The sequence below is a fragment of the Mauremys reevesii genome, linkage group 7 (genome assembly GCF_016161935.1).
Source record: "Mauremys reevesii isolate NIE-2019 linkage group 7, ASM1616193v1, whole genome shotgun sequence".
NCBI classification, from domain to species: Eukaryota; Metazoa; Chordata; order Testudines; family Geoemydidae; genus Mauremys; species Mauremys reevesii.
In genome coordinates this window covers 17,111,936-17,138,345 of record NC_052629.1, presented here as the reverse complement: position 1 = coordinate 17,138,345, position 26,410 = coordinate 17,111,936, and positions in this window count along the sequence as shown.

The window sequence follows — 26,410 nt, the reverse complement described above, 5'->3', positions numbered from 1 at the left end:
GAAACTTAGTCTGTTGCCCTGCATAGACACTGTCCATCTACTCTGCTTTATTTCCCAGATGGCAGTCCAGAACAGCTTCTGATTTGATTGCTTTTAAAAACAAGCAAACAAAAATATCTAACTTTCCATCTTTAGTGTTTTTTATTCCTTTACTAGTCAGTGTCAGAGCAAATTACCTCAAATCCCTGTGAATAATGTTCCTGACTTTGTAATGCCAGCTCTCATTTGCACAGACACTTCCTTATCTAATTTCTCATTTTGTGTTGGAGAAGTGGAACAATTTCTGTGTCTAGTTTATAATTGCCATCATTCAACTTAGTCTAAAACAACCTGTGTGACGATAATCATAAGTACAGGACCCGACTGGACTCTCACTGACACTGGTGCAAGTCAGGAATTCCACCAGTGAAGTCAACTGAGTTACACAGATATAAACATGGTCTGAAAAAAGAATCAGACCCAGTGTCTCATTTGCTGCTGTCTATATATCACACCAGAAGGATGTCGTGTCACATAATAATGAAGAGAGGGTTGGGTCTGCAGAAGACCATTGTGATGAGTAGAATTTGGATCTTGGCAAACACTAATGTATGTGTTGAGTGGGATCACATGTCTTGATACAAAGTCAAACAATCTGTTAGTCAAGAGGGGTAACCCAATTCCCCCTCCCCCAACTATGCAGCAACTGAAAGGTTCTGGAAAACAGCTTCTGAATGGAAGCTGAAGAAATATTAGGCTAGAGCGTGCTGAGAAGAATGTGAGCACCTGTGAGGTCAGAATGATAGCGCCAGTCACATGACAGTGGCTAGCCAATCGACAATTGTCACACTGTGTCTGCACCTACATTCTAATTTTAACAGATGTGACCATATAGTTAAAATGGCCTCTGATTCTTAGAGAAGGGGATACAAGCACCTATGACTAGAAACTCTGTTATTCCTTACTGGCACTGGACACAGGAAAAGGAGGAGTGAAGATGGCTTTAAGTCACCTTTGTGACTTCTGAATTCTGTTCTGGGCTGGGGGAAGGCGGCCTCTCCACCCTGTGGTACAACTTTGAGTAGCTCCAAGGCTACTCTAAAATGCACACACGCATGCTGCAGTCAAAGACCTGCAGCACCAAGCTTCAGGGCCAGTTGACTCTGGCTCATGGGGGGAGGGGCAGTGTGACGGTGCTGCCCGTGGGAGCCAGCTGAGGTCACTCAATCAGGGTGAACTGCAAACCAAACGGGGCAGACAAACCCCAAACGCTGGTGGTTATTCCAATACTTAGATTTACCAACCAGCACAAAACAGCTTCTACAGTACCTCACTGGTTACTTAGAAGTCCAAACCACGCAGTTCCCTTAAAGTGCCCAGCCTCAGGCCTCTGTCCAGACACACCTGTCAGATATGATGATGATTCCTGAGAATCTTACTTCATCATATAAAAGAAAAGGTTCTTCCAATCCCAAAGGATCAGCCACATACCCAGGTTCAATTATAACTTAGATCTTACCCAAAATACACGCTATAGCCAATTCTTATTAACTAAGCTAAAATTTATTAAAAAAGAAAAGAGAGAGAGTGTTGGTTAAAAGATTAATCTACAGACAGACTTGAATTCAATTTTTGAGGTTCAGATACATAGCAGAGATGAACTTGTAGTTGCCAAAAGTCCTTTTAGAAATAGTCCATAGGTTATAGTCCAATGTCCATATTCAGGGTGGCTCCAGTCAATGACTGGGGATCTCAATCCTTATGGCTTAAGGTTCCCCTTGACCAAAGCAGATCTGAGATGAAGAAGGATCGGGTCCCAGGGTTTTTATACATTTCCAGCAGCCTTTCGGCCTGAGAAAACAATAGGCTCAACTCCTTCTCCCAAACATCCTGGCAATTAGCACAGAGTAATTTATCCATTAAACAGTTCAGATACAGGTTAGCATAACCTTCAAAGAGACACATAGACAATAATACTGTTTCACTCAAGTATCATCATAAATGTTAATATTCCTTTTTTGATCTTTGAATTAAAACTATAGCAATAGACAAGACTTGTTTGCTGACATCACAAGACATGAGCAAACATCTCCCCTTCTACCTCTAACAATGCAGACTTGCATTTCAAAGCTCTAGTCATTTACATATCTTTCTAACCAGTCCTCAAGGTTCACCCATGGGTTAGGTCAGTCTATGAGTTAATTAACTCTTTCTGGCCCTGTCACCTTTCAATGAGATATTATATCACACTCATAACGTCACAGGCAGGATGTGGGGCTAAAAATAACAGTATAGACATTCTAGTTCAGGCTGGAGCCTAGGCTCTGAAACCCAGCAAGGTGTGTGGGGGTAGGGGTGGCTTGGAGCCCAAGCTTAGCCCAAGTGGGAACAATCGACCCTGCTGTTTTAAGCACCCAGCCTGAGCCCTGGTCAATTGATTGGCGTTCTGAGACTTGGTGTTGTGGATTTTTCTTTGCAGTGTGGATAGACCCAGAGAGCCTTTTTAGCAGTGCAGAATATTCAGGCACACTACTCCAGACACATAGCCTCTGGTTCCCTCCCTCTGGTCGTTTCCCCACACCCAGCACATTCACTAGTTTGGAGCTTGCATGGGGACTTGCATAAGCTATTACACTGGCAGGAGCATTGTGTAGTAGCTCCCTTATAATCTGTAGGTGGTATTTCCAGACTAGGGTTGTGGGATAATGTGCTGGGAAGTTTATACTGCACTTGCCAATGCCTTTCCCATTCTGTGGAGGGTTTCATTTTCAGAGGGGTCAATCTGGCACATTGTCTATAGCTGAATTTTTTTGAGTGAAGTTATTTTGTGATCTTGTAGTGGGGTGCTTACCCTGCTCCTGTCCTGAAGGGCTTAAAACAGCCCTGGGAGAAGGCTGTGGCAGGGAAAGCAGCTACTAGGCTGATTGGGGAAGCAGCCGCAGCTGGGCCACGCCCCAATCAGGCCTCAGCTGGCCCTATATAAGAGGCTGGGAGCCAGGAGCTCAACAGTCTCTTTCTGTATTCAGAGAAAGAAGGGCTAGGCTGCAGGGAGGTTAACCGGCTATCTGGAGTGGAGCAGGGCTGGAGGAAGGCCAATGGCGTCAGGGAGCTCCAGCCTAGGAAAGCCGAAGGCGGTAGGCCTGATAAGGCCTATTAGGTACTGGGTCGCAGAGGAAAACCCCTTTGCCTTTGATGAGTGCCTTCCTTGCAGTCTGCCCCAGTGAATGGGGGCTAGATGGAGACTGTGCAGTAGCCAAGACTGAGGTGAAGTGGGGATAGTGGGTGAGGGTTTCCCTGGGAGGGGGAGACCCAGAACTGTGGTGGTACTGCCAGGGGCAGCACCCAGTTAAAGGGGCACCGGGGTCCTGGGAGGGACACGGTAGCCCAGCGGTAGCGGGTCACTGGCTGGCAGAGGGTGCGCCAGAGGGCTGGTGAGCTAATTCCCAAGGACAACCGGCAGGAGGCACCGCAGCGTGAGTCCACTCGCTGACAGATCTGAATACTGTGCTTTCGAGTGAGGTCCATAACTCCAAGAGTTTTCCCAGTATTTGCAATAAAACTTATTTGCCCATTTCTACTATTAGGGCTCAAACAAACATGTTTGATGAGATGAAGCAGCATCAGGCTGAAAAACCGCAACAGAACAATAAACCTGTCACCTACAAAAAGTAAGATGTGAATCCACTCATAAGATCGAATGCATACAAACAGAAAATAACTCAGAGCCAGGGCCAGTAGTCAGTGGGGCACTGGCAATAACAGATAAGGAGCTTGGATAAAAAAATGAGAAGTATGTGATTGACTGGATAAATAATAATACTGATGCCAACACAGAAAAGAGTTATGAGAAATGCATAGAACAAAGCTGACCAGACTTGAATGGTGATGGATCTGTTGAGTAGCTGTATTATGAAGGGAAAGAGTTGCCAGGAACAAAGAAATCACACCTGCTTCAAATCATCTTAAGATAGATTTAAATCACACATCAAAGCAGTTTCATTTGAGTGCAACATGCTTTCCTACGTTCAGACTGATTTATGAGACAGCCAGCTACACATTGTAATAGCTAAAACAGCCGAGACACCACAACATAGTGAAGGATGCTTGAGGTAAATAGGAGATTGACGACAGGCTTGTTGTTAACTAGCGCCAAAGTAACGCTACCAAGAAAGTAAATTACTGTTTTTCCCAGACTAATCAATGCTTTCCTGTCATCAGTAATTATGTACCCTATACTTTAAAATATGCTGTAAAGAGCAAACAGAAGCTAGAATAATAAGTTAATAGATGTTTACGATCAAAAGCATTAGCAGCGCTTTCCACAATTCATATGCATTTCAACAAATTCAGCATGTCTCATATGTCGAACTAGCACAAGACCCCTTTCTGCCATGCTATTTACCAAACATACTGCACCATCTCTGCAAATGTTTCCATAAATTAAACTCAGTTAAATTGGGCTGTTGGATAATGAACCAAATATCAGGTATCAGCAATGTTTCGGTGTCAGCGGAGCTGGAATTATGATTTAATAGATCAAATAAATAATGTACATCATCTTACTCAGGTTTTCAGATTCCTGAGACTGAAACCTGACAAATGCCAATCTAGTAATTTTACTGGAGCTGAAGGGAACAAATGGCAGATTCCCCTCACACTACTAAATTGAAGCTTTGAGCACATTAGCTGCACTGCAGGCCAGATTTGCCAGAAAGTTCAGCTCCAACAATGAAGGCCAGATTTCCAAAATAGCTCATTTCTAGAGCGGGTCCAAATTTTTTGATTAAACTTGTTTTCTGTAGAAAATTGTCATTTCAACAAAACCGAAAATGCTTGGATGAAATGCTTGCTAGGAAGGTTTCTCAGGTTCAGGGTGGAGTTTCTGGTCTAAAAAAGAGACAGCAACTCTACAGCCAGTGTCTAGGGCAATGGTTCTCAACCAAGGGTCCGGGGCTCCCTGGGAGGACCGTGAGCAGGTTTCAGGGGGGGTCTGTCAAAATAAACTAGAGAGCGGGGCCAACGTTTGACTGGCTGGCCTCAGGGCAAAAAGCTGAAGCCTGAGCCCTGCCACCCAGGGCTAAAGCCGAAGCCTATGCCCCTCTTCCCAGGGTTGAAGCTGAAGCCTGAGCAACTTAGTTTCATGGGGCTGCCTGTGGTGTCAGACCCCGGGCCATTGCCCTGATTGCTACTCCATAGTGTTGGTCCTGGCTTTTAATCTACTGGATATGCAGGAAAAACAGTTGTGGCAAAGATGAGCCGAGGAGCTTTTATAGCATGTTGTGGGAGGCCTCAGAAAGAAAAAGGTTGAGAACCCCTGGTCTAGGGTGCTTAGCTGGGCTGTGAGACACCCAGGTTCAAGGCCCTGAACCTAATCAGGCAGAGCAAGGACTTGAATCTGAGCATCCCACAGCCCAGGTGTGTGTCTTAACCAGCTGGGTGTTCTGGGGTTAGGGGTCACATTCTTCCTTTTGTTTTTCACAGAAAGGGTTTTTTCATTTGCATTGGAATGAAAACAAATTTTGAAACATGAACATTTTTTGCTACATGGAATTGTTGTTTTCCAGCCAGCCGTACTCATTTCTCATTTAAGCCCCTAAGTAGCCGGGCAGTTTTTCAAAAGATCTCAGAACATTGGGTTCTGAGCTGTTTTGAAAATCTGACCATCGAGGTTACAATGGGATCTGCTGGGTGCTGAGCTCTTTTGAAAATCTGGACCCAACTGTAGCTTCTGAGAACAGGAAAATCTGGCCCAAGGGTTATTGCAATAGCTGAGATGACACGTGAAACAGGCCTGAGATATTCTGAGGCATCGGCTGGGGCATGCAGTGCAATTTTTACCTGCAACTAATTTGACTTGAACCAAATGCAGCAACTTAACCTGAAATTTGGAAATTAAACCAAAAATACAGTAATAAAAGCATCAGGTGCATCCCCGTGTATATACAATACCCAGTATATATAAAATACTGGAAATAGACTCGTTTGGGTCTCTTAGGACGAATCAGATTGCCACTTTAACTTGTAGACAGAGATCTGGTTTGCAACTCAACAGATTTTTTCCTTAACTGAGCAAATTAGCTGCACTGGGAGCCATATTTGCCAGAAAGTTCAGCTTCCACAATCAAGGCCAGATTTCCAAAATAGCTCATTTCTAGAGCTGGTCAAAACTTTTTGACCAGGAAAAGTTTTTGGGAGCATCCTGAAGATGCTAAGGAACCCTCTCATTATTGCCCTTCCATTTCTTCTTAGCAGAGGGTCTGAAATTATTATTGAGCCTTAGCACTGCTGTTCATGTCAGAAATAATGAGTGTCCTTTTGTTTTTAGTTTTAATCTCTAAAATTAGTCTATTCCATATTACTTTGATCTTTGTATAAATGACACGTCATTTTAGGTACAGGAACTGATATGATGACTCTTACCATTTAACTGGAAAATAAACAGCCTACTCTCTACAATGTTCTTTCGTGAGAAAGAAAATATCCCAAGGGATACTTTGACTGCAACCAAGAAAGTTGCTTTAATATCTAATTTGTGACTTCTAGTTGTCCTACTTATTTTCAATAGGTCAATTCCAAATAGTTTCACACTGCCTGGAATGCCACTCATGGAATATTATCAGGTCTGTAAGCTTCGCCATTTGCCTTCTCTCAGCACTTTTGTTAACAATATCTCATTATTTAGGAGAATGAAACACTTGTAATTTTCTTTTGTTAGTATTTTCAATAAATACAACTCAGTGCATGGATACAAAATCCACACATGACAAAATTGTGTTCTTGAGACAATTCTCTGTCTCCATTCATGGACTAGAGAAGCCTTTTGCTATTTAAATCCCTCTGAACTTTAAAGAACTTCTGCAGTAAAGTATCTCTCAGAAGAATTCTTCATTGCCCCTTCCCAGTGAATATTGCTCTAACTGACTGTGGGAGCCAGGAGTGCTGTATTACATGGTGGAGGGAGTTATAATTCTATGGCACTGACAATAACAATAAATTCCTGTAGAGGAGGAAGCACTGGCAGACCTGTAGCATAATGAGGAAAAAGCACACACGCACAATCCTTCCAGCGGCATCACAGATGGACAATGACTCCAGGAACCATTACTGCATTCTCGTTCCAAATCTGATCAGCTGCCTCAATCCTGAATCACACCTAAATTAGGGCAGATGTCAGTTTAAGGGCTTGATCTGATAATGTGTTGAGCACCCATTGGTCAACCCTTATTCATATGAATAGCCCCCACTAACATCTATAGGTGCACTTGCCTAGGTAAACATTCACTTAATAAGGGTTCCACAACTGGATCCTGAGAGAAGTAATAATCAGCTAGATTTTTATTGGGAGTGGAAGGCTCCTCACCAGAGCTGTGGAGCCCCCTTGCAGGATCAGGTCCAGTGAAAATCTGTTCCGATACATCTTGGCATCTCAGCTCAATAGTTCTTAATAGAGTAAATTGATAGCTTTGAGTCTACAGAAACTCAATAATTGAATGTGAAAATGTATAGGATGAGTATCAAAGTTATAATGTGAACTGCTGGAGTGGAATATTTATCTGAAGCCAAAATCCTAGGACTCAACATCAACAGAGTAACTTAATTGATCCTGTTAAAAGAGAGACATGAATTCAAAAGCCCATTTTTAAAAGTGAAAAGGACTAAATGGCTGTCTGAAGGATTTATTCTCCTGTTCCAGGAACTACTATGAAACATTAAGAGGAGGCACTCCAAACAACTGCCCATTCCAATGAAAAGGAGGAGTTATATCAGCACTTCCTAAAACTTTCAGTGTCTCAAATGAAGTGACACAAATAAAGGAGAGAGGGAAGCTGTCATTTTGATTTGAGTATAAGTATTGTGGAAGACACTCTCCTTCTGACAAAGAGGGCTTTGCTTTACAGAGTTCAAAGATACTTTATAGTCTCTTTTTTATCTGTGACAACATTCATCTTTGATTTTGATCTCATGCTAGTTTTTTACCAGTATAACTCAGCCGAGAGCAATGAAGTTACTCTTGAAATATACCAGTATATGAGAGTGCAGAATCAGGCTCATCGACTCATTATTGGACATGCTCTGTGTACTTGAAAAGGAAGAATGTTGCTTAATCTGTATTTGTAGCTGTTGGACTCAAAATCCTGAACTTGGACATGAGAGGGACCGCTTAAAACTTTAAATGGAGTGGAGATTAGGGATAATCTTGGAATGGCACAATATCTATCTGAATACTTTTTGCCTCTTTTCTTAATGAGGCTAATATGAAGGAGAAAAAGTATAGAGGGAGACCGATGGAAAAAAGAAGATATGGGGAGACATATACGTGGTAGCTAGAAGCCAAACTGGAACAGCTTAACGGAAGAAAATGGGATCCGGATAATCTAATCAGAAGGAAATTAAAGGGATATTGGAGGATATTGCTGCCCGTAATCGATAATAATCTATAATAAATCCCTAAATTGCGACTGACTGACTGATACTGATTAGCTCTTGTGTAGTTCAGAAGGGGAAGGGGGAGAAAAAAAAACCGGAATTAGTCTAGCATTAGTAGTGTACATCTATAGTAAAAAAAAAGAGAGAAAAAAAAAAAGAAAGAGAGAGATGAGTGGATGGCATGAGGCGGCATGGATGGATGGGATGGATAGATAGATTAGAGATCGTGCCAAACAGATCGTGCCAAATTTGAGAGAGTAACAGTTTTTTAACAGATTTTTTTTATTTGGATGAATGGGTGGATCTCATATATCTGGTTTGTTTCAAGATGCGTTTGATGAAGAATCATTGAAAGAAAAGAAAAAGGGGATTGAGGAAAAAGATGGATCGGATGCTGAGAGCTGGTTAGGGAGCAGACTGTAGGGTTGGAGGGGGGGGTATGAGGTAGGGGAGGGGGAGGTTGTTTGGGTTCCCAGTGGTTTGTTGTTGGGTCGATTTTCAAGATTATTTTTATTGCTGATGGGGATTTATGAGTATGGTGGGCTGATAAGGGTGGAGTGGGTTTGGGGAGGATTTGAGGTTTTTCAAGGAGGGTGGATGGGGAGGGAAGAGGATCGTATTGATAACAGGGAGATTTAGACAGGATGAGTAAACTGGAGATGCATTACAGGATGAAATGAGAGGGTATGTTTAAAGATGGGGTAGTTATAAGCTGGGACAAGTAGGAAGGGAAGTAGTTGAGAGCTGGGGGAGTGGAGAGTTGGAGTTGGAGGGAGTGGTTGATGGTAGAAGATGACTATGTAACAAGATGATGTGGGTGGTAAAAAAATGTGATTGGTCTTAGGTTGTTAGTAGGCGTATTTCTAGTTCTTAGTTGGGAGTGGGAGTAGTGATTTTATAGTGTAGAGTGAGTGAGAATTTTGGTGTTATTGTGTGCAGTTTGAGACCCACTGTTAGAAGGGCCACTAGAATGAACCGAGAAATGAAAGGAGGATGAAAGAGGAGGAGAAGAAAGGGGAATGAGAGGTTGTTTGTTTGAAAGAAAGAAGGATGAGAGGAGATATGATTACAGGATTAGAAGGATATCAGAGGATAAATACCAGGAAGGAGAAAGGATAAGAGGAATAATACTAAAATGGGAGTATCAAGGAATAAGGGATAGGAACTGTCAGTCAGGAAATTCAGAGAGAGAGAGAGGTTGGCAAAAAACAGCAATAAACAATGCAATTGCTGGGATGGGGAGGCAGAAAGTAGCAGAGGCAGCAGTGATGAAGTTTATTGGGTACTGAAGAATCCCTCCCAGTTTTTCAATAGCACGGACTTTCCCTAGTGTACAGAATGGCACTTGCCATAGTACTGCACTCAATACCTCCTCCTTACTCGCATGTAGGTCAGGCTGTCTGTTTCTGCTCAGGCTTTACTATGCTTCCTCTTGACAGCTGCACTAGCTAACTCACACTCCTCTCCTTCCTTCTCAGCTCTCATACATTGCTTGAGGGTTGTCTCAGGCAGCCTGTGGAGCACAACAGCAGAGGAGGTGGGAGAGAAGCACAGATATCAAGAGGGAGTTAGCTCTCAGCTAGTGCTGGATGAATACAAAATAGGTTTCCCCCTTTTGTTTTTGCTTTCCACAAAATAATTGAACAGTTGAGTTTTACTTGCGCAAGTGCTGGCAGAAAACCTAATTGAAGCTTACATGCTCACAATAGAAAAGAGAGATTTATATGCGAAGGGAACAGAGGTAGGGGAGAGGGTTCCCAGAACTCCGGGCCAGAGTCCTAGCAAGAGGCAGTCTCATGTAACCCTCATTTGGCAGGCTGCATCCTTCACAGATAAGGACGTGCATGGAATTATTATGTATGAATGTGCTGAGAGAACATGTCATTTAAACTCTGCAACCTGTCACAGTTCAGGGCAATTGCACCTGTATTTCCCCTCAGCAGTCCAGCCAGGACACCCACTCTTAGACTTCCAGCTTCCTAGCCATTGTCCTGCTCAGGTCGAAACTGTATCTCTCTCCCTTCTGACTGGGGTACCTCTATGCTGAACAGTTCCCTGCTTTTTTAGTGTGTTGTTCCCAGCCTAAGCAGACCAGCTTGCTTTCTCTTCAGAGACTAATAACAGTGTAACTACCCACAGATAAGCTATTGCACAGTTCTTCCAAGAAAGCCTCTTTTATTCTTAAGGTAAAAGCATTACAAATGAAATACATTAAAAACAATAAGAGCCATCACACATGCTAATAATCTTACCAGATATCACCCCTCCAACATGGGGTCTGGCAGGATCAGTCCTTGAGCATCTCACCCTGGGGCTTCCCCATGGTTTCAAGTTCATCACGCTCTTTGCTCCAAACAAAAATACTCATTTATCCAGTTTGATTCTTTAAAGTGACCCCAAAAAGGTAATCACCCAGACAGTGGGTCCCTGCTCAAAGTGTAGCTTCAAAAAGATGGATTGGGGGTGGGTGCATTTCTGTCAGTCCCCCACCCACCAATTATTTCCTAGGAAATACACTTCACACATATGTCCCCCAAACGTCCTTTGAAGTCCCTAATATCTTCAAAAGATTGCATTAATCATGTCCTGCCTCCTAAAGAAGTTCCATACAGTCCCACAATGGTACATAAACATTTACATGTTCAATACAATTGAGTCCCAAACTGCTTAAACTTAATTCAATATGGTTTGTCCAGGATATTGCAGGATTGTCACCAGCCAATCAACACATCTTGGAATAGTTTAATTGTTATTGCAGTCATGCCTAAGAAGTCTCCACGGCCTAGAAAGGAAAGGTTTAACATCTTCTAAAATCTCAAATCTGGCTTCCATGTTCCCCTTCCCTAAACTGCTGCTTCTCCTTGAGAAAGTCAAGTGGTTTCTTCAAACCCAACTCCTAAATAGAAGAGTTATGCTTAGGCTTGGCAGAATTTTATTTTTTATATATCATTTTGACTGATAATATTGACGCTTATTTTTAAGCACTTATTCCCATTTGTATTGGTTTAAATTTTCACAGTTGTGCAAAATAATGGGTTTTAAGCATTTTTTTTTATTTTTCTGATTTAAATTTTCACAGTTGTGGGACATTATGTGGGACTCAAACACTAATTATGTAATTACTGTAGATGTTGAGATTCCAAAAGTTAAAGTTTTATAACTGTTAAAACATAAATTTTAAACATCACATGTCAAACTATACAAAGTAAACCTCCTTAAATCAAAATCTAAAGTTCTCAAGCAGCATTTTTCTTACTTTGTCTATCTGTAAATTTTGATTATTGATGGAATTATTTTTTCATCTGTTTGTGTCTGTACAGTTAAATCAAGGTTTACCAACATATACCCATAAAAATCTAATCCTTCCAAGCCTAGTTATCCGCATCATATAAGAGAACAGACACTATCATGTGACTTATTTGACCAATCACAACTAACTAATAAAGATCACATTTTAAATGTAGAGAATTAAATAGTTTCAAGCAGCTGTTCACAATCAACATATCAAGAGGAAAAAATCATGCCAAAAGTCTGAGTAAATTCAAGTGACAGATAAATTGAAGGACATTCCAACAGACTGAGACATTAAACAACCTGTTAAGGAGGCTGAATTCATCAAGTAAATTATTCATTGCACATTGTTCTCTCAGTTCTGTCAGCCTCCCCTGTCTTGTTACTGGTCTAGAAATTATAAAGGAAGATGACAAATGTTGGGGCCCCAGGAACCTCAGTCACGAGCCCTCCCAAGAAAGATCCCATTACAGTTTGGAGAAACACCCCTGGTTGGCTTCATATGGAAAACATCAGGGTTCTGGTCACCAGTAAGAGAAGGTTAGAATGGCTTGTGGAAGGAGGAAAAAATGTTACTACCTGCCTAACTGGTCTGGGCCCAGCATGAGTCCACTTGATCGAAAACCAGCAAGAAACTTTCTTCCTCCAACTACTTTGGAAATCCTTTCATACAGGTTGTACTCACTTGTTCAGGCTGGCCTCAAGTTACCCTTATCCCCAAAAGGGGAGAAGCTGTGCACTTTACAGGGAACCTTCTTTGACAAGGTTTTGTGTCTTGTCATGAATGAAAATAAGCTCCGGATTTGATATAACATAATCAAAAGTAATTACAGTGGATGAGCACTTTTTCCATATTAATGTCTAAGACATATTAGACTATTAATAGCACAGAGAAATCAATCTTGATTTCCCCACTAAATATTAACAGAGAGTCCTGTGGCACCTTATAGACTAACAGATGTATTGGAGCATAATCTTTCGTGGGTGAATACCCACTTCGTCAGACACCTGACATGCGTCTGACGAAGTGAGTGTTCACTCACAAAAGCTTATGCTCCAATACATCTGTTAGTCTATAAGGTGCCACAGGACTCTTTGTTGCTTTTTACAGATCCAGACTAACACGGCTACCCCTCTGATACATGCCACTAAATATTTTTACTCTGGGAATCCCACAAGGTGTATTTTAGGCCCAATAATATTTTTCATGTATTTTATATTTCATATCTTTCATATCTATGATCAATAAACTGTACACTCAGTATAGGTAGCTGGAAACTTAAGTTTATCTTCATGCCGATAATACCTTTTCATATTCTGTAGAGATTTCTTTGTCCTGTTATGAATAAATTGCAACACAATTTTAATAATATTCAAGACTTGTATCTGCTAATACATGCAAAGAAAGCAAATTGTATGTCCAAGTCCTCAAATATGGCCATGTAAAGCAAAAGTGTCTTTATGCCACTTTTGCGCTCCCCCAGCATCACCAGAGTTGCCATGGACCAATTCAACCCCTGCCTGGTATTAATCGCTGCTGACAGATCTGAAATAATCAGTGTGAACACTTGAACTTCGTGTATCACCAGAAGGAGATTATTAGACCTATCCATGCCTGAAAGATTATTAATTGAGGTCAAGGGAAAGGGGTGTGTCAAAGTTACAGGGCTAGCTGCACCTCCTACCCCTGGTTGCGCTCTCCTGACTGCACACCCTTATACCTTTCCTGGGGTGGAATCACACGATTGTGTCACTCTTAGACCAACCCTTAGTCTACTGTACCCTGTGGATCAGCCATGCTTACCCCCAGCAGATCTATCTGGGCTCAGTACTTATGGTTCTTCCTTTTGGAAGTCTCAATGGATTACAATGATCCAGAACTGCCTTCTTAAAACAAAGTATTGTTTAATCATAACAGTAAGAATAAGGCATATGAGAAAAATGGTTTAAAAACAAAAAAGTCTATATGTGTCTATCTTACCTAGAATCTAACCATGCTCTTAAAGGGGACCCCAGCAGTTCTAACTTTCCCCAGGCCTCTTGTAGCCAATTCTGAGTTCTCCGCCTCAGAAAAATTGTTTCTGTCCTTGCGGGAGTGTATGTCTCTTTAAACCCTTCTGGATTCTTTGATCCCTCACCTCCCAACAGGGACTGAGTAATTTCTGGAGAAACCTGTCTGACAGGCCCAGCAGTGAACCAAGCTGGGCATCAAAGTAAACAGTGCTTACATTATCCCTCAAGTGTTTGCTGAGAATTGTACATTAGGATCCGACTGCCACTTCCTGGGAGCATTTCCTGATAGCCGTGCTATTGAATTAACTCAATACATGCATGCAGTAAACATCAAAATAACCAGGTCAAGATACAGTATTCTTAAAATATTACACATAGCTCCAAAACCCTTATAGGGCTCCCATTTAATTAATTACTGTGTTTATTATGATGTGTAAAGATAAATGTTAATTGTTCAAACAATAGGCAACTGCCCTACACTATTGTTATCACACAGTTCAAACTGACACATAAAATTTTCATATAAATATCACATAGTAACATAATAGAGTGCTCTCGGTCCTCCACAAAGAAATAGGATCCAGAACAAATATCCCTATCCCAGATAAAATGCCCTAATCCTTCTGACACCATATTTCCCAGCAGCATGATCCAGTCCTCGTTGAACTCAATGGAAAGATTTCAACTGACCAGTGAGAGTTGGATCAGGACCAAAATGCCTGGGAGGAGAGATGGGATTTGCAGTGTGTACCGTGTTACTATAATATTCATTTATCAGACTTGGTGTGTCAAAGCATCAACTTACCTTCAGAATTCACTCCAGTTCTTCTGATCCATGCTTCACTTATGATCGACTGTAGTTATTATCCTGGTTGTTCCAAAAGTCTCATTAGCAGATAAAGATCTTTGAATTTTCTGCACTGACATTCTAGACATAGATTGATCACGTTTTGATATAGACATGTTGCTATTATTAAAGACCTGTCTGGTAGTGTAATGAGTTTTTCTATCTTATGTCTGACTGATCTTATATAATTGGTTTTGTGAATAGTAAGATGTTGCGACTTAGAGGCCATTTCTCCCGTGCTGCCATTGTAAATTAGAAGGTGTTCTGAGTTTTTACTTGTCCAATTACTTTTTTTATTAATTATTTATTATTATGGAACACATTTCATTTCCTAGAGGTCACTTGCATTGGGGTGAATCAGAAAGCAATTAATGTGTTTTTAAAAATTAAAAAGAAATTAAATTACTATTACAATATTAGAAAAAAAATCTCTAAAATGGCTGAGTTTGAGCCATTGGATGCCAGGTTTGAGCTTTGAAGGAATTTTTGAGCAATAAGGGCCTGATTTAAAACCTACGACTCCCCATTGGTTTATAATGGAAGACTTGACACAACCTTGAAGATTTAGTGCAATCATTACTTCAAGAATCCACACAGGACTACCCACATCAGACTAAGTGGGAAATAGATATCTTTCAAAATGCAGGCAACTAAGGTGACTAGACATTCCATTTTTGTTTGAAAGAGACACCATATTGTTTGTGGCAAGTGTTTTATGCCAAGGGCAATACTATTTTTAAGCATCTACTGCAGTTACTCTGACTTCTGTCCTCTTAATACTGCCATAATTTACAAGCTATAAATGATGTCTGGCTTACAGCTAGAATTGCTTTTTAAAATATTGTGGCATTCTACAACAATAGTCTGAAACACTGTCACTTACAGTAGTACCTATAATGAATCATAGAATATCAGGGTTGGAAGGGAACTCAGGAGGTCATCTAGTCCAACCCCCTGCTCAAAGCAGGACCAATCACCAACCAAATCATCCAAGCCAGGGCTTTGTCTAGCCTGACCTTTAAAACCTCTAAGGATGGAGATTCCACCACCTCCTTAGGTAACCCATTCCAGTGCTTCACCACCCTCTTAGTGAAAAAGTTTTTCCTAATATCCAACCTAAACCTCTCCCACTGCAACTTGAGACCATTACTCCTTGTTCTGTCAGTGGTTTGGTTTGGATCGTTACTGTAGAATATTGCTGTAATTTTTTCTCCATAAGAGGATACCTTTCTGTTACATAGGTATTTATTGTTACTACTAAATGCAATCAAACAGCAATTTATTTGAATCTTCTTTTGAATCATGCCTTTTGGAACAGATTATTTGTATTCAGTAGATTTCATTCAGTCATTGTCGTCACTATGAAGATAAGAAAGTAAAGTAAAAAACAAAGAGAAGATGGTGAAGCTCTAAAGAATTCAACTCATTTGAACAAGAAATTCAGAGTAACAAATTGTGAGGTATGCGAGTGCACTAGGGAACTTTTAGTGCACTGTAGCCATGTCTCCACTAGATATTACTGTGCAGAAAGCTAGTGTGCTGTAGATTCACACCCTGGCTTGCCACACTCTGATGTCCAACGTAGACATGATCTTAATAGGAGAAGGATTTGAGAGAGCTAGAATGGGGCTTTGCCATAAGCCATGAGCAAGGGGAAGTACATAGTTGTTCTACCCCAACCGCAAACCAGGAACTCAGAGAATAACAGTCTGTTCCAGGTTCTCCCCTTGTTTGGATGGGTGGAAAATAATCTACACCAGTCCTGTCCCAGGGGTACATTACTTCCCCCCCTGCTGTAGCTCAGCACATTGGAAGCAGAACCAAGGATTCATCCCTCTCTTGCCCTTGTCACCCATTTCCTGCCTATCTGCACAGGAGAGACAACAGTGGCCACAAAGGAAATTCTCACTCCCACACGCTTCACTCAGTACAGGTAATGCAAGATTGTAAAGATACATTTTTCACCTCCTTAAATCCACAGCATGGGCACAATATGTGCCCATGTTGATTTTTAAGTGTCCTAACCAGCACGCCCATGCTTGGGGACCTGCTCCCTGAAAGGCAGTCATCTGGCATTTGAAACATTTACATTCCTTATTCACACGTGTTATTCTCAAGGCAGAATTAAAGAACCTTTTGAGTCCAATCTGGATATTTATTCCAAAAAACATGAGCTCTGAGAAACCTTGCAGCCAAATTTGCATATTTCATTTGAACAATAAGCTTAAGGGCAGCTTTTTAAAAATGTCAGGATTTTATCTTGTGCAATCCTCTGCATTTTTTTTCCAAATCTGTTACATCCAGCAAGGCTTTATGGCTTTGTTTGTATCTTATTAAAAATAACCAACAACATCCAAATTCTTGGTATTGTCCTGCAAGCATAGTGAGCCCTCTGAGAGAGGCTGAGTGACTTCGATGCCCATTGACTTTGCTGGGAGTTGAGGGTACTTAGGACTTGTTAGGAGCTGATGAGAACCTTGCAGGATTCAGCCCTCAGTAAATTTAAACTTAATTCCAAATTGGTGCATGGTGCATTTTGTTTAGCTCCCTGATATGGTTGTGGGGGTAGAAGTTGGGAAACTGAGTCACAACTCCACCCCATTTGGGCTTAATCAATTTTTGCCTTTATTTACAGAATTTCAGACAGAATTATTGTCACGTATAGTGGCTGGACGTACATTTATGCCAGACAACTAACAACAGACAAGACAGAATTGGTGAATAAGCCCAAGTCACCACATTCCAGGTCATTGGGAAGTCGTTTCACCTTCCAGGATAGTCACTGCTTTGTTTGATCCCCCCGTGGGGTCCTTAAGTCCAATCCTTCAGTTTCTGCTCCAGAGCTTCTCCAGTTTGGGCCCATGTTCACTTGGGTCTTATACATTTCTACATTACAGATTACTTACTGTTTATCCAATTGGCTTTTAACACATTAATCTTTTGGGTTTAAGTAACCCAAACATTATGCATGTGCAAGCTTCTGCATTTCTTCTAGTTTTGCAGTTTCTGGTTTGTCTCATTTTATGTCACCTTGCCCTGGTCTTCCCAGAAAAAGAGCTTTTTGTTGTTACAGGTTTGTGTGTTTTTTATCTCATAACTTCCAGCACAATGTTACCTTGGGTTCTGCCAGCATTAGCTTCGTTTTAAGCAGGCTGGCAATGCAATGGAAGAGGAATTAGCAAAACCTCACTTATGCCACCAAGGCCTTGGCCTAAGTGTTACCTCATCTGTACTCTTGCACTGTACATAATTACGAATCATTAAAACTTAGCTAACAAAGATCTTAATCTTAACATTTAACAATTCCTCATTTTATATTTCAATGTTATAAATCAGTTCGTTATTCCCTGAATCAATTCGGGAGTTAGGAGAGCACGCTATGATTCTTTAATGTCAATATTTCTTATCTTCTTTAAATATGGGTATTTCATTCAAAGTGCCATTTTGTTTGTGAATATTTACAAAGAAACTTCATTAGATATTTTCCTGTGAATGCATTTTGAGGAATGTCTCAGTTTTAGGACCTTAATATTTAGTTGGTAGCCCAACAGGTAGGGTGGGTTTTTTTAAAGTCAGAATGCAGTCTGTTGTGGCTGTCAAAGGCTGTACTTAGATCTTACATGGAAGGCCTGCCTTTCTCAAGTCCTTAGGGCATGTCCATACTGCCCCGCGTATTGGACTACGGGGGTGTGAATTGCAGGGTGCACTGAAGTGCTGGACTGGAATTCCCCCCAGGTGGCTGCTGCAGAAACAAAGTAAAAGGTGGGGCAGGGATTGTCTCTTCCTATGTGTTTATAGGATGCTTAGGACAATGGGGCACTGATATTAGTTAGGGCTTGTAGGTACTACCATAATAATAATTATATTCCAGTTTAAATGACATCAGAAGGTATTAGATGATTTTCTTTAACCTGCCTTAAGAAATTTCATATTGCACTTAAACCCAGCTGAAGTCGTATAGCTGAAAAAAACACCTTCAAAACAGACCCTGAAGCACTGTTTTAATAGCATCAGAAGACCAGGGTCAACCAAAAATGAGTCAGGACAGTAGCTGAATTCATAGTATGGACAATTTCCCTAGGAAAATGCACAGAACCAGCCTCTAAACTCACAGTCCACTGAAGATATACAGCCTGAGCTAGCCAGGATCAGCTAGGCTAGTGGCTCATTGGGAAACACCGCCCATATTCATTCAATTGACACAGACCCCTGAGTGGGGGCTCGAAGTGCTACTGATCGATAAATAGTAAAATGAAATGAGACTAATGATCTGTGCCTGACAAATGACATGTGCCAAATGCTGCATGAGTTCAAGCTATGTAATATTTCTCAGTGACCAAAGTATGACTGGATCTCCAAACCTCTTGACTCACCACCTATGGTTAAACCACTGGACCACATAGTGTTTCAGTTCCCCATAATTGCATGCACACACACACCACACCCCTTTCTAGCCCTCAAACAGCTTGTTTAAAATTCACAAGTTTGTATGTTTGTGCAGAAGTGATTTTTCACAAGCATTCAAAGACTCCGACAAAATTTCCACGCAACGTATTATAGAAAAAATGTCAAAATTTCATATAATTGCTCCAGTTTTGCAGAAGCTTCATGATCTCAGAAACAGGCATAGAACGTAGAAGAATTTACCAAATAGATGCTAGGTGTGGATCATAAAATCAGAACAGTAAAAATAATACCCTGGGCTATGAATCCTAAACCACAGCTGAAATAGGCTTCATGTGATTAATTTGCCAGACAGTTGAGTTTGGGTTTACTGAAGTCTATCTAGGAAAGCTGAGGAAGAAAGCTGCAATGCTAGGGTCTGGGATATGGTAAAATTCAGAGTAAGATCAATCATAGCTTGAGTCTGAGAGAGGTCCCTGGAGAAATCATTTGCTTTTGTAATATTTTACTCTCCTGTAGATTTATACACCTAGCACATAGCCAAAATTAACCAAATCCAGCAAATGCAGCTAAAAGACCCCACCACAGAGACCTCACTCTAAATGGTAGGTACTTTTGATATGTGACTCAAACCCGGTCCAGTTGAAATCAATGGTAGCTGAGATACTCAAAGAGCTGTAAGTGCATCTGGTGTTTTGAAAACCTCAACTACATGCAAATGGCTGGACTCCACCATCTTGAGATATCATCTGTGACAGAGTATCAAGACACTGGTAGCACCTAATAATTCCAACTGAGATCATGGCCTTGTGCTAGGCACTGTACAAACTCATAGTGAAAGAGAGACCCTGCTTCAAAGAGCGGACAATCTTAAAGAGGTCGATGGACAAAGGGTCGGAGAAGGGAAGTAATAGAGCCCCATTTTACAGACAAGGAATTGTGGCACAGAGAGATTAAGTGCTTTGCCCAGGATCACACAAGTAGTCTATGGTAGGGCCAGGAATCAAACCTGTATTTCCTGTCTCCGTTCCTTAACCCCAAAACCCTCTCTGTCTTTCTCTCGCTCTCTCTTTAGAAGCACTATTGCTAGGGGTAACTAAAAGTATAAGGACCCTGGCCTACAGCTCAAGTAATAAAGGCAGCAAGAGGAAGATATTGCTAGATGGGTATTTTAATAACAGCCCTAGTTTGTAGTCTGAAGAAAACCAATTATGATGTAGGAATCCTGGAGGATTACAAGACTCCTTGTACTAATCTGGGGGAAAGAATCACTTTACTAATTAATTAAAACTTTGGTTTTTAATATAAAATGCTGCTTAAAAGATCCTTAGCATTGGGTAGCTGCGGTATAGGAAAATCAATGTACAGTTCTTGCACATGGTTCATTAAACCTGAGGCTGCACTCAAATTATTTTTTCAAATAAAATGTCCATTACAACACTACATGTTAACTTAGCCAGTGAAGTGATGTATTAAGACCTGTAATAACAGCTCTGCTGCAGAGTGACAGTAATTGCCTGTACTGCAATAAAAGTTCAGAAATAATCCCAGGCATAACACATTAAGGAAGTCTTTAGCATTGTGAAACAAAATTACTCTGTAATGTTTGCAAGCCTTATATATTTGGATGCATGTTCTTTGTGATACACTAAGCCTTTTCCTCCACACACCAAGGAGACACTTTTTCATTCAGCAAAAAGGTGGGGAAAATTTTGTTCTTCAAAAGGTCCTCACATCTGCTCCATTAAGAGACAGGTGAAGCAGGGTGCCTGGTGTATTCTTGAGTATCCTGACCTCCAGAATGCCCTCCTAGTCTGTGCTTATTTCACAGCAGTGCAGGCCCAAACCCAGAGCACTGGATGTGCATAGGTTTACAGTGTGTTGTACTGTGCACTTTACAACAAAACAGGGTCGAACACTGGTTCCCATCTTCCCACAAAGCTCAACCAAACAATCTTTGTCTATAGTACCGATACTGAGAATCTTCCCCACATGCCTCATATGTGAGGCTTAAAGCTAGTGGATCTGTGTAATCTGAAAATACACTATCCCATCTTCATGCTACCTGCACTCCCTTTACAACTCCTACAGCTGCCACAGAGCTCAGCTCCATGGCACATAAGGAGTGAAATGCAACCACTGCCTTGTGACTTCTTTCTGTGCAGTGGAATCTCTCCAGTTAAGCCATTTCAATCTTTCCACATGCCCATGGCCAGGGAAGCAGCATTTGTCCCACAAAACGTTACTAGCTGTATTTCCAACAGGCCTTCCTAACAGTACCCACAATGCTTACAGTTCTGCATTTGTATGTACAAAGGAGCATTTTCCTGTTGTCCACCTCTTATACCACAGTGCCCTTCACCGTGTGTCTTGCTGCCTTGGCTTTCTGCTTTTTCAGACTTCAGTCTATTAATTATCCAGCCCAGCTAGATAAATGCTATTCCTTAGCCACTCTCTGTTTGCATAGTGCTTTGTTTGTTTCCTTCTTTGTTTTACACTATACAAATCTTTAATTTGCTGAAAAATCCTTTGATATCTGTAGCATCCATCTTCCCCTCAGGTGTCTGTAGGGTGTCATAAACCTCTCAAGGAGCCACTCTCTGCTCATCCTAAATCAAATGAGTGAGCAGGGTGATCTGATGATGTCACCTGGTACAAAGTACCACCTTGGACACTGCTGTTATGTTTCCATTGGAAACCAAGAGTTCCTGCCTTATGTAAATCCTACTTAAGGCAAGGAAATAAGGCAAACAGGACTCTCCTCTATTGCCTGCCCAGGAAGGAAGATTGCTAAAAACACCTGAAGGGAAAGGCAGGGTTGAGTCCAGGCTGACACAGGTGTAAAGAAATACAGAAATTCTGCAACTTGCCTAAAACAACATTTAGGGTGAGAAATTACATTCTGTAATCTGTTTCTTGAGTGTATTAGTTTAGTTTGCGTGTTTTATTTTATTTGCTCAGTAATCCGCTTTGTTCTGTTTGCTATCCCTTATAATCACTTAAAATTTACCTTTGGTAGTTAGTAAACTTATTTCTTGTTCATTTCAAAACCCAGTTTGTGCAATTCATATCGGGGGGAGGGGGCAAAAAGCTGTAATTATCTCTTTACACACTGAGGGAGAAGGCGATTTTTATGAGCTTGTGCTGCGTAGATTTTTCTATACAGCACAAGACAATATTATTTTGGGTTTACTCCCCAAAGGGGTGTGAATCTCCAAGCTGATTCATCCCACACAGAGCTGATCTCAGTGTCTCTGTGTCCATTTGCAGCTGGGTGGAATGGGCGGAACCAGTGGGACCCCAGCACATCAGGTGGCATCCCGGATGGGTGGTCCAACCCGTCACAGATGAGCCAGTGTTACACGTGATTTAGCTGCAAACCCAAAAATTTACATTCATACATGTCCATCCACCTAGCTTTTGAATAACAATTCAAGTTGCATTTTCACATGTTTTCTTTGTTTGGGTGTGGGGCAGACTGCAGTATCAGCCCACTCATCACAGGCAAGGGGGTTTGGACCTGCCTGCCTTGTCCTACCCTGGCTGCCCTCTGCAGCCCACAGTACTATACATAAGCCCCAGGGCTCAGTTTGGGCGTGGCCTCTCCTCTGCAGCCACCCCAATCAGTCCATCATTTGGAGCAGCCTGCTTGCCTCTCAATTGTCTGGGGTCCCCACATAGACTTCTTCCCTCTATGTGGGTTCCCCATCAGCTTTTATGTGGGCCTGGTGTGGCAGTGGAAGCAACTGTCTTTAGGCCTCGGCACTGGCCTCCAGCCTAAGGTGCCTGGCCCCCATTGAGGTAATAGTCTCGGTTCTTCATTTTTCCAGTCTCTCTCAAGTCTCAAAGTCCAGGCAATCGTCCCGTCCTCTGGGCAACTGTCCCCCCAGTTTGCCCAGGCCCGCTGTATCAGGGGCGTTCCTATCCCCTTGCCTCAGTAGTGGCTACTGTCAGTCATGGTCTAGCCCCACACCCTGGGGGGAGACTTATCAGCCCACCCCTCATCACAGGCCTGCCCTCTGCAACCACACAGGCTGGAGCTTCCCAGCCTCGGCCTGTTTTCCAGCCCTGCTTCACCTCAGTACCTTGTCTTTAAGCCCTAGCCAGCCCCATCCCTCTCTCTCTCTAGAGAGAGAGAGACTCTGTGGGCTCTGGCTGCCTGCCTCCTGCCCAGCCCCAGCTTTTTTTTGGGGCCGGGGCTCCAGCTGCAGCCACCACCCCCAATGGGTGTTTTAAATGATGTAGTTTTCTCCACCCTTTTATGAAGACTGTTTAATTCTTTCTCAAGAATGAGTTGCTTACTTTAGAGAGGATTTTTATAATTTGACTCAAATGTAATATTAGTGTCCCTCATTTCTCTAATCCCCCATAGCAGGGGAGGATCAACTCTTAAATGTTCTGTATTACATCCTATACATTTTAGCTAAAATTTTAAAATCTTTTTATTACTCTAGATTTTCTAAAAATCATCACATTTCATAGATATTTTGAGTATTGTTAACCAAATTATACTTCTTTGATTTTCTCTGACTGATCCATAGAAATAGCGGAGTCCTCTGTCTTAACTGTCGACCATGAAAATGTTACTTAGAATGAAACACATCAGTTCTGAAATTCATGTGATGCCTAGAGAAATAAGGTGAAAAACCCTCCTTTATCCATGTTGATTACAATAACGTGAGCAAATTTGGTGGAATAAAATAAGAAGTAACCTGAAGATTTGGGCAAAATGCAAACTGAGCATTTTCTGAGGTTTGGAAAAATTGATGAAACACTTGCTTTCAATGTATGATTGCACTCAAAGAGTATGGTCAAAATCAAGCTTGCAACAGTGCCACTCAGAGCATCAGATAAAGATGCTGTATCAGAGGCAAAATAATAGCATCCTACATTGGTGTTTGTGAGGTGCACAAGTACTGGTACTACAGTGATAGGTGCTATAGAAAACCATGCCTTTTCCTATGGCAAAGATAGGGTCCAACTGCAGAACAGAGGTCTGATTCTGATTCCAGGACAGAAGAAGAATATTTGTGGAAAGGAGCTTTTGCAAAGGGGATTTGGGGTTCAAGCACATATCTAGTCTAGACAAGCCTTCAAACTTTGGAATGCATCAGAATTGAACCTTTTTAGCACTGCCCAGGACTGCTCACAGCCGGACAAATTGGGGCCACAGTCCACTGCACACTTACTTTACGAATGGGAATAGTCATACTGATGCCAAAAAGGGGAATATAGGCTTAAGGCCTTGGTTTAACTGTTCATTTATTATCCTGATATCTGAAGAAATGTTCTATCTAAGCTTCTGTTTCAAAAGGGTGTTAATTAAAATCTTCATCACTTTTTCATTGAAAATGATCAGCTACTTTGGATATGCTTGAGCTCAACCTTAACCTTCATTTAAAAAGGGATAATAACATGAGAGAGAATTCTGAACCAGTTGCCTATTTGAATATGGTGGGCAGGACAGAAATCAAGAGAACACATAATTGGAGTGGAATTGGAAAATGCTTGGAGACTGGCTTGGATACGACCTCAGTAAATTCTGAGCACTTCAGTTGTGGGAGGAGAGCTTGCATGGCAGCTTTTTCGCTGTGCCATAACTTTCATTTCAGATAAATGAGAATTCCTCATATCTGATTAAAAAACAATCCCTCCGCCATCACGGCCAGTTTGTGCTTTAATGAACAACCATCTGTTCTTCTTATTGTCTTTCCTCTTGACTATTTGTGACCCTTGCTTGTAAAGGGTCATGTCATATCAAAAATCCCTTGTGGCAAGGACCTTGTCTTTACTTGTTTGCCTTACATGTTTCTGGTAGCTCAAAAATAGTTAAGAATGCCACCGTATTATGAGGAGGAAGCAATCTCAAGGAATTGATAGACTGACCCCAATCCTCCAGCTGGATTGATTATTTATTCCTGTGACACAGCTCCTACATCAAGCCAAAGATTGGTATGGGGGTATGCCCAGGACTCCCTTACCCCCAGCTGATCCCTAGCTGATGGAATGACCCTTTGGCAAACAGGTATAAGTTAGAACCGCCCCTTTGACTCTTCTAATTCACACCTGGAACCTGCCCAGCCGCAGGATGCCACTAAGATAGGGAGATATAAAGAAGTGTGTGAGTCTATGACCAGTAAACTAAGATGTGAGATGGTTTGTAAATGAAGGAGCAGTTTGCTAACTGCACACAGGCAGGGTTGAAGCAGGCATAAGTAGTTTAATGATTTTAGTTAAGAAGAAAATATTTTATGAATCTACTGCCTCATATATTTGAAGCAAAAATCAGTAGGAAAAAAAGGTGAGAGAAAGCAAAATTATGGGTAGGAATGTATTTGATCTGCAGGGGGTGATAGAGATACTTTTACATCAACAAAAACTGAAGTGATCAGAAACATTAAGAGCCTCAGTACAGAAGTCTCACAAGGCAGACTTGTGATCTCTGGAGAAAGAACCTTCCTAGTACTATGGAACTCACTGCCTCATACAATAAGAATAATCATGCAGCTTGCTGCCTTCAGGCCAAATGTGCGCACACACACACACACACACACCCTCTCCCTGCTTCCTGCCAACAAGGAGGAAGAGAAACACATAACTGTTCCTGGAGCAAGAGTGAGATTAAAAGAGCAACAGTAAGTTTGGGGAAATCACTTGAGATAAAGAATTTTTGCCTGGGCAGTTCCAACCAAAAGGAAAAATAAAAATAGAAGAGTGTGCTACTGCTAATTCCTTTCTCGCTGTCAGGACCAAGCGAATACAACTCAGAATTCATGCTCACATGAGATGTATTAGTGAAAGAAAATGTATGCAAAGATAATACACAGTTTGCACATTTCTCAGAAAAACAAGAGACCTGAGCAAGTAAAGGGGAAAAAAAACAAAACAGTGACATACTTCTCCTCATCCTAGCCCTAAATAAATTACACACATCACTAGATCAGCAACAAGAACGAGGTATGAGTGACACACCATCCAGCCTATTTGTGGAGCATTTCCATTCAGAGTTCACACCTAGATGTGGCCTGATCGTCATGATATATGAGCTCTTGGACAAAACGAGGTGCAAGAATGTGCAAAGATACAACCAAGTCTCCAGGAGACAAGCTCATTTTGCCCCAACCCTTGCACAGGTGGTCAAGAGAACGGCTACAGTGGAAAGCACTGAAAAATAAGCTCTTATTAATTAAATGAATGCTGCTCCTTAATTCAACTTGATACAAAGTGTAGAGATATGGATATAGATACCAGAAAGTCAAAGTCTCTGGGATCATTCACAGACTCTTTGGTGGATGTCTTCACAGATGAAGTGGGGAGATGCCAGCATTTACCCTGCCTGCTCTCGTTCCACGTAGGGAAGAGAAGCAGTGTCATACAACTTTGCACCTTTATTCATTCTTCTTCAGCCATCCAGTGCGTTAGAGGCTACTTTCTACCAAATTCATGAGA